This window comes from Miscanthus floridulus, chromosome 6, assembly GCF_019320115.1.
Source record: "Miscanthus floridulus cultivar M001 chromosome 6, ASM1932011v1, whole genome shotgun sequence".
NCBI classification, from domain to species: Eukaryota; Viridiplantae; Streptophyta; class Magnoliopsida; order Poales; family Poaceae; genus Miscanthus; species Miscanthus floridulus.
The window spans coordinates 1268954-1278900 of NC_089585.1; the positions used below are offsets into that span (position 1 = coordinate 1268954).

At 46.0% G+C, this 9947-nt stretch overlaps 2 pseudogenes; one reads left to right on the forward strand and one right to left on the reverse strand.

Moving 5' to 3' along the window:
• Positions 1–291: 291 nt before the first annotated feature.
• LOC136457336 (uncharacterized) lies at positions 292–3349 on the reverse strand (annotated as a pseudogene).
• Positions 3350–4828: 1479 nt separating this feature from the next.
• Positions 4829–9947, forward strand: part of LOC136457337 (ETO1-like protein 1) — a 5741-nt pseudogene continuing 622 nt past the window's right edge.

Sequence of the window (9947 nt, forward strand, 5' to 3'; positions counted from 1 at the left end):
AAAATTTTGACATCCTATTGTGTGGACAAAGAGTGATTACTAGCAATACAAAACAAATCAACAGTACTTTACAGATAGCCCACTGAACAGTACGAAATAACAGTTGTTTAACCATAACAGGCATCGAGTTCAGGCCCTAGCATACATCAAGTTCAAGGACGTACCATACATCGAGTTCAAGGCCTACAATACATCAAGTTCAAGACCATAACAGGCATCGAGTTCAGGCCCTAGCATACATAATGTTCAGGCCACAAAAGAAACTAATTTCATGCTTGTGATCACAACAAATTACATTGTGTTTAAGAAGTCCTTCAGGCTTCTCACAACACTAGCTGTAGGAGCAGCAGCTTTCTTTTGCTGCTTCTTTTTCTTAGGTGTCTTCTTCTTCTTAGGTGTTTTCTTCTTCTTCTTGGGTGCACCCTTCTTCTTAGGTGATGTCTTCTTCTTCTTCATTTGTGAGGGTCCAGCACTGTCATCATCTTCCAACTGTTGCCTTTTCCTACAGATGCACACTATGATTACCAAAAACTAGGGAATGTCACAAGAATTGGAAAGAGACATACAAATCATTTTACCTTTTTTTCCTTTGAATTCAGTCCAACTTCACCATCTTCTCCTAGCTCTAGTTGTTTGCAAGTCTTAGAGAAGTGCCCAAAATCTCCACACCTTTTACACCTAACCTTCTTCTTGGTAGCATTTTCTCAAGGCAACCTCTAATTCTCACCGATCTCGGCCTACCTGCAGCTCTACCTAGCAGAGTAGGGAGAACTTTGAAGCCTAGGTCAACCTGTGGCCACTGTGACCTATCTGGCAATGGCTGAACTCTAGAAGCATATGTAGCCCTAAATCTCTAAACAGAGTAGTACTCATACACAAAATCTGTTATTTTAATTCCTCTGTTGGAAAGAATCCATGCTAGGGCATGTTTGCATGGTTTTCCTGTGATTTGCCACTCCCTACATGAACAGGAGTGACCTTGCAGGTCAACCATGTGCCTCTTGTGGTTGTTCCAGTCATCTATAAGTGTTACTTCAGCTATGCCTTCATCACTTCTTGCAAACCTTCACAACTTTGAGGTTTTTGCTTATAGTGTTCAGGTCTTTGATGACATTGGGCAGTATACCATCCTGCATATCCTTACCAATCTGCCTTCTTAAGTACCTCTTTTCCATTATGAGTTCCCTAATCCCATCTACCAGTTCATGCAGCAGAAGTCCTTTCAACTTCTTTATCTGAGCATTGAAACTCTTAGAAACATTATTGGTCAAATAGTCGCATTACTTAGCTCTGGAAATCCACACCTGTACCATATCAAATTGTGATGTTGCTGAAGGAAGTCAATGGCATCTAGGGCAAAATCTGCTATCTTCTGCATGTGCCACCTGAACAGCCCATCTGTGTAACTCCTTGCAGCAGGGTATAGGTGGTCAGTAAACACATCTCCTAATAGTGCTTCATAAAGTTGTTGTACATGTGCCTCATACACTCTCTGTATTCCACTTTAGGGAACACTGCACCCACAACCTTCTCAAGTCCTTTACAAGCATCAGTACATATGACTAAACCTGTAGGTGAACCCACTGCTCTATGCAGCTACTGCATGAACCACTTCCAATTGTCTTCTGTTTCAGAATCAAAACACCCATATGCCACATGGTATAACCAGTTGTGCCCATCCACTGCAGTTGCTGATGCCAACTGCCCTCTATATTTGCCATGCAATGCAGATGCATCTACACCTATAAATGGCCTACAACCAGCTAAGAAGCCATCAATACATGGCTTCAGGGCTACAAAATCCTATTGAAGCGCTTCTTCTTCTTCCCTTCTAACTCTATCTCTACAATGCTTTCAGGAGAACTCATTTCTATCTGTACTTTCCAATTGAACAATAGCTGAAAACTTTCTGAATACTTCCCATGAACCTGTTGTAGGGCAACCTTCAAACAACACCATGCCTTGGAATATTTCAGTTTAATGCCATAGTCTCCTTGTAGCTTTTCCTTTGCATCCTTGGCTCCTTTATTTGGGTTCTTCTTGACCCAGTCCGCCAACCCATCTGCACACCAACCTTGACTAGCCATCTTTCCCTCCCTCAGCTTGGTAGTGGGACAATTATGTTCAGCAGGCAATGTTTTAATCTACATAAGAAATTAAGATGAGTATCATATGTATAACTGAATAAGTTACAAACAGTAATAAAAGGACCACACCAACCTGTATTGTTTTATTATCAAAAATCCTAGATGCATGAATTCTCCATGGGCACCCTTCGGCAGCACAATGTGCAATGAATCTTGTTGGGTCAGTTTGCAACTTAGCTAACTCGAAACCTTTCTTAACAGCGTAATGTCGAATAGCTTTCCTGAATGTTACTATGTTAGGAAACAATTGTCCCTTGACAATCTTTGGATTTACAGGATCATGGAGGACATTTATTTCCTAGGGATCTGCATCATCAATTTCTGCCTCAAGAGGAGCACCTCCATCAGCAACAACATGATCAGCATTATCAACAGATGGTTGGGCACTGTCAGTGTTGGCTGGGTGTGTAGGTGGTACTGAATGTAGATGTGCTCATCATCAACCCCAACATACTCCTCTTCATCGTCAAAGATGTCTGGCTCCCTATCAGGCTCTACGTTCGACTCATCGACAGTACAAGGATTGACATTAGTAGAAGCTTGGGCATTTGGAATGGCATCAGTAGAAGCTTAGGCATCTGGAATGGCATCAGTAGAAGATTGGGCATTTGGAATGGTAGCAGAAGAAGCATTTGCATTTGGAATGATAGCAGAAGAAGCATTTGCATTTGGAATGGCAACAGAAGAAGCATTAGTTGCATTTGGAATGGCATCAATAGAAGCTTGGGGCATTTGGAATGGCAGCAGTAGAAGCATTAGTTGCATTTGGAATGGCAGAAGCACAAGCATTTGCATCAAGATTGAAATCAGAAGGGTTGACTGCTCCATCATCAGGTGGAATAACACATAAAGGCTCTATCAACTCATACTCAAATGCATCAGCAACAGCATTATCAAAGGACTCCTACCAACACATAGCAACACATTTTTGACTTATATATGTCAAACAAATCTATCATCTGAATGTCACTGACTAATCTGACATCTTCTTGCACATTCTTGTCAAAGAACCACATAGATGCAGACTGGTTAGAGGCCCATTTAACTTCATTCCACAAGCTTTCCATCAACAAGTCTAAAGAAAACGATCATATCTCGACATTCCACTTAATCACAGAACCTTTGGTGTAAACTTTCCTACCCAACGCATCTGTTGTATTGAAACCTTCAACTTTAATCTCTAGCGAGAAGAGGTCGGTCATAGCAGGAAGTAAGCAGATCAAGTCAACGAGTTCTACAACAAATTGCAGTAACAACTAGGGTAACCTAACAACTAGCCTATTCGTCGAGGGAAAGTCATGTCAGATCGAAAATACCTCAGTATGCTATCGTCCATTGCTGCAGCACTTGAACTAGTAGCTATGGATGCCATCTCCGCTCAGCAGATGGGGCGAGGAAGGAGCAGCAAGTAGTCGCGGTCGCCGCCGGCGCCCTCGGTAGTCGCGGTCGCCGCCTTCGCGAGCAGTAGTCGCCGCCGCCGCCGGTCGCAGTCGCCTCCGCTCAGCAGATGGGGCGGGGAAGGAGTAGCAGTAGTCGCGATCGACGCCGACGCCCTCGGTAGTCGCGGTCGCCGCCGCTGCCGGTCGCAGTCGCCTTCGAGGCGGACTGCCTAGGGTTCGAGCGAGAGAGAGAGGAGGCGGTGGGAATGGATGGATTGAGTCGACTGAGTCGATCCAGTCAAACCCGGCGCACAGGTATGGACAATCTAGGGGCAACACGGTCCATACGAATCTACGTAACCCCTGTGTACACCTGCATGTGAGCCAAACGTCGCGGCAAGTGTATATAATGGTATTTTTAGACTTCAGTGTAATTATAATAGTACTCTTACAATAAGCTGAATAGTAATAGTATTCATAAGAAACGCGAGAATTATATGCACCAATACAATTAACAAAAAAAAAAAAAAAAAAAACGTTCGTCCGGGCTTTGAATTCCCAGAATTCCGTTCCAAAGCAGCAGCCCAAACGCGGGACCCCGCCCGCGCCGGACCGCCTGCGCACACCGCACAGCGCACGCCGACTCCTCTTCCTCCCTCCCTCCCTCCCCTCCCCTCCCCTCCCCTCCAACCCGTCCGTCACCCTCCTCCCGCCGCAGCAGCGGAGCGAGAGCAGAGCGGAGCGAGCAAAATCTTGGGGGGCTTTCGCACCCGCTCCGATCTCCCCGTGCTGGTTGGATTCGCTCCCTTTTTCTTCTTCGTACCCCGGGTCGGGTTGGGTTGGATTTGGTTGCGAGGTGAGGTGTGGTTGGGGGTGGGAGGAGGAGAGCTCGCTCGCTCGCTCGGTGGCGGAGTGGTTATCCCCGCTTGTTGGCTTCTTGCTGGTGCTGCCTGCGCCCCGCTGGGGCCGTGTCGTGCCATTAAAGCCGTCTTCTTTGGGTTTCTCTCTCCACCTCTCTCTATCAGCCCCCGCCTCCTCCCACTTCCCTCTCCCTCTCTAGCGGCAGATTGGTGCCTTCCTTCCCCCTCTAGCTGCGGTCGGTGGTTGGGCCGGGGTTCCGACGCCTGCTCGGGAGCTCCACCGGGCCTCCGAAGTCCAAAGCCGCTGCCGCCGCCGCCGCCTTCCCGTGGCGTGCCCCTCCGGAATTCTTGCCTTCTTGGGCTCCGAATCTCGCCGCCGGTCCCCGCCACGCGGCTGGCGCGAGGGGTTTGATTCGCGGCGTTACTTGCGAATTTCCCGGGGGTGATTTGGGCCCCTGGATGGCGAGGATTTGAGTGGATTTGTCGAGAGGAAGAAGTGGAGGTGGAGTCCTGATTTGGGCACCTGCCGTGGTATGTGCCATGAGGAAGCTCTTCTTCTCCGAGTCGGCCTGCAAGGAGACCAAGCTCCACTCCGCGCCCCACTCATGGCTGCCCCTCGAGAGGGGGAGCTCTCCAGTTCTCCGGCCATGCCGGCCGCCGGCTCCTCCATGTAAGCTCCCCCGCCCGTCCGCTTACTCTGCCGTACCTGATTCCGGATTGATTTTCGCAAGATGTCCTCGTTTATACCTGAATTGTGTTTCATAAAGACTCGGTCTTTTGGGTACTGACGTTGATTTGGCTGTGAAGAATTGGCTGATTGAGATCTTCATCCTCTTCTGTCTGTGTTGCAGAGATTCCTTGATGAAGATGCCGGAGCCGGCGGTGCTTCCGCACTCAAGCCCGCGGACTATGTCGACATACTGGCCCAGAGACACGAGGAGCTGGAGTCCTGCCCCTCCTGACGAGAAGTCCTGCCTGTACCTGCTCCAGTTCCAGGTCTTCCGCGGCCTCGGCGAGGCCAAGCTGTCGCGGAGGAGCCTCCAGTCCGCGTGGAGAAGGCGAGCACCATACACGAGAAGCTCATCTTCGGGGCGTGGCTCAAGTACGAGAAGAAAGGGGAGGAGGCGATTGCCGACCCTGCTAGCTATGATGATGATGATGATGATGGGTCTGATGAGTTTTCAGGGTTCTGCGGTGGTTCATTTCCGGATAAGAGATGATATGATTGCATGCGATCGGCGGAAGCTCGCGGCTCTGTCGACTCCACTGTTCACTGTATGCAATGCTTAACGGTGGATTTAGGGAATCGTATCTGGAGGTCATTGACATGTCTAGAAATGGTATCTCCCCTATTGGCATGAGGGCAATCAGTAAATTCAGCCTATCAGGAAGACTACCATACTTGTCAGCTGATGCTATCTTGGAGATGCTTGATTTTGCCAATAAATTTTGCTGCAAGGGCCTCAAGGATGCCTGTGAGCGAAAGCTTGCTTCTTTCGTCTCTTCAAGACAAGATGCTATAGACTTCATGGAGTGTGCTCTTGAGCTGGGCTGTTTCATCCTTGCTGCTTCGTGCTTGCAAGTGCTCTTGAATGAGCTTCCAGAGTGCTTGAATGATGAACAAGTGGTTAGGATATTCTCCTCTGCAAATAAGGCACAGAGATTGACAATGGTTGGCAATGCATCTTTCTCCCTATATTGCCTTCTTAGTGAAGTCTCCATGAGTACCAACCCAACATCGGATGTCACTGTAAGTTTCTTGGAAAAGCTGGTAGAGTCAGCATCAGATTCTAGGCAGAAGCAGTTGGCCTTACATCAGCTGGCATGCGCCAGATTTCTAAGGAAAGATTACCCTGAATCTGAGCGCCTGTTCAATGCTGCCTTTTCTGCCGGCCATCTCTATTCGTTAGTGGGTTTGGCTAGATTGGCCTCTCTGAGGGGTAATAAGCATTTTGCTCTCAAGTTGCTAGACTCTGTTATGTCATCTCGGTGGCCTCTTGGGTGGATGTATCAAGAGAGAGCACTATATTTGGAGGGTGATAACATGTTAGAAAATCTTAACAAGGCTATTGAGTTGGACCCTACTCTTACATATCCCTATATGTTCCGAGCTGCATCTTTGATGAAAAGGCAAAGTGTTGAAGCTGCATTGATGGAGATCAACCGGATCCTTGGATTCAAGCTGGTGCTGGAGTGCTTAGAACTAAGGTTCTGTTGCTACCTTGCCCTTGAGGATTATAGGGCTGCCTTATGTGACGTGCAGGCAATCCTCACTCTTGCCCCAGATTATCGTATGATTGGTGACCGGGTTGCTGCCAAGCAGCTGCGAATGCTAGTGCCAGAGAATGTAGAGCAGTGGACAGCTGTTGACTGCCGCAGCAAAACAACAACAACAAAGTCTTTAAGTCATAAACAAGTTGGGGTAGGCTAGAGTTGAAACTCAACAGAAGCAATCAAGGTTCAGGCATGTGAATAGCTGTTTTCCAAGCACTCCTATCTAAGGCTAAGTTTTTGGGTATATTTCATCCTTACAAGTCTCCTTTTATTGTCTCTACCCAAGTCAACTTTGGTCTTACTTTGTCTCTCTTCACGTTACTATCCTGGTTTAGGATCCCATTACGCACCGGTGCCTCTGGAGGTCTCCGTTGGACATGTTCAAACCATCTCAACCGGTGTTGGACAAGCTTTTCTTCAATTGGTACTACCCCTAATCTATCATGTATATCATTGTTCTGAACTCGATCCCTTCTTGTATGACCGTAAATCCAACGCAACATACGTATTTCCGCGACATTTATTTGTTGAACATGTCGTCTTTTCGTAGGTCAACATTCTGCATCATACAACATAGCAGGCCTAATCGTTATCCTATAAAACTTGCCTTTTAGCTTCTGTGGTACCTTTTTGTCACATAGGACACCAGATGTTTGGCGCCACTTCATCCACCCTGCTTTGATTCTATGGCTAACATCTTCATCAATATCGTCTCTCTGTAGCATTGATCCTAAATATCGAAATGTATCATTCATAGGCACTACTTGACCTTCCAAATTAATATCTTTCTCCTCCCGAGTAGTGCCGAAGTCACATCTCATATACTTAGTTTTAGTTCTACTGAGTCTAAAACCTTTAGATTCCAAAATCTCTCGCCATAACTCCAGTTTCTGATTCACTCCTGTCCGACTTTCATCAACTAGCACTACATCGTCCGCGAAAAGCATACACCAAGGGATGTCCCCTTGTATGTCCCTTGTGACCTCATCCATCACTAAGGCAAATAGATAAGGGCTCAAAGCTGACCCTTGATGTAGTCATATCCTAATCGGGAAGTCATCCGTGTCTCCTTTACTTGTTCGAACACTAGTCACAACATTGTTGTACATGTCCTTAATAAGCTCGACGTACTTCATTGGTACTTTATGCTTGTCCAAAGCCCACCACATAACATTCTTTGGTATTTTATCATAAACCTTCTCCAAGTCAATAAAAATCATGTGTAGGTCCTTCTTCTTCGACCTATACCGCTTCATAACTTGTCTTATTAAGAAAATAGCTTCTATGGTTGACCTTCCGTGCATGAAACCAAATTGGTTCATAGAGACCCGCGTTATTGCTCTCAAGCGATACTCGATAACTCTCTCCCATAGCTTCATAGCATGGCTCATCAACTTAATTCCCCGGTAATTAGTATAACTTTGAATATCCCCTTTATTCTTGTAGATCGGTACCAATATACTTCTCCACTCGTCAGGCATCTTGTTTGATCGAAAAATATGGTTGAATAGCTTGGTTAGCCATACAATAGCTATGTCCCCGAGGCATCTCCACACCTCGATTGGGATACCATTCGGTCGCATCGCTTTACCTCCTTTCATCCTTTTCAACGCCTCTTTGATATCAGATTCTTGGATTCTCTGTACAAAGCGCCTATTGGTGTCCTCAAAAGAGTCATCCAACTGAAAGATTGTGTCCGTATTCTCACCATTGAATAATTTGTCAAAATACTCGTCATCGATGTCGGATCTCATCCTCCTTCACCAAGAGATACTCCCTTTCATCCTTAATGCACTTAACTTGGTTGAAGTCCCTTGTCTTTCTCTCACGAACTCTAGTCATCCTATAAATGTCCTTCTCTCCTTCTTTCATACTCAAATATTGGTAAAGATCCTCGTATGTTCTACCCTTTGCCACACTTACAGCTCGCTTTGTAGTCTTTTTTGCCACCTTGTACTTCTCTATGTTGTCCACACTCCTGTCATGGTATAAACGTCTATAGCATTCTTTATTTTCCTTAATAGCCCTTTGGACTTCCTCGTTCCACCACCAATTATCTTTAGTCTCGCCTCCACTTCCTTTGGTTACTCCACACATCTCTGAGGCCACCTTCCGAATGTTGGTTGCTATCTTCTCCCACATGTTATTTATGTCCTCTTCTTCATTCCAAGAGTCCTCTTTAATAACCCTTTCCCTGAATACCTCTGACGTTTCCCCTTTCAGTTTCCACCACTTTGTTCTTTCAATCTTAGTTTGTTTATCCATACGGGCACGCACATGAAAATGAAAGTTTGCCACCAAAAGCTTATGTTGAGAATAACACACTCCCCTGGTATCACCTTGCAACCTAAGCATGCTCGTTTGTCCTTTCTTCTTGCGAGGACAAAGTCAATCTGGCTAGAGTGTTATCCGCTACTGAAGGTCACTAGATGAGATTCTCTCTTTCTAAAGAAAGTGTTGGCTATCATCGGATCAAAAGCTACCGCGAAATCCAGAACCCCTCCTGATTCCTACTACCATACCCAAAACCTCCATGAACTGCCTCGAAACCTGTGGTTGTAGTACCTACATGCCCGTTAAGAGCTCCTTCTATAAAAGCTTCTCACTACTAGGTACAGCTCTAATCAGGCCATCTAAGTCTTCCCAGAACTGTCTCTTAGCACTCTCGTCGAGGCCTACTTAGGGGCCATACGCACTAATTACGTTCAAGACCATATCACCAACGACAAGCTTGACTAAGATAATCATATCTCCTTGCCTTCTCACTCCCACCACACCATTCTTGAGGCTCTTATCAATCAAAACTCCTACTCCATTTCTAATTGCGACTGTCCCTGTGTACCAAAGCTTGAAACCTGTATTGTCCACCTCCTTCGCCTTCTGACCCTTTCATTTAGTCTCTTGAAGGCATAATATATTACACGCCTCCTAGTCATGGTATCAACTAATTCTCTTAACTTACCTATAAGCGACCCTACATTCCAACTATCTAAACGGATCCTAGTTGGTTCGACTAGCTGGATGCAACTTTATGATCGCTGGTCGTCTGTGGATGATATAGGGTCCCTCTCTGTTATATATCAAATGCTGGAGTCAGATAATGCCAAAGGAGTTTTGTACTTCAGGCAATCTTTGCTTCTTCTCAGGTAAATAAATTAATTTATGTTATTGCTTAGAAGAATAGTTTGCCTAATCCAGTTTTATAGAGTAACACAATAATGGTCATAGTAGATGCTCATGCTATTGCACATGTTTTGGCAACTTGGCGTCTTGGCATGTCTTGCACC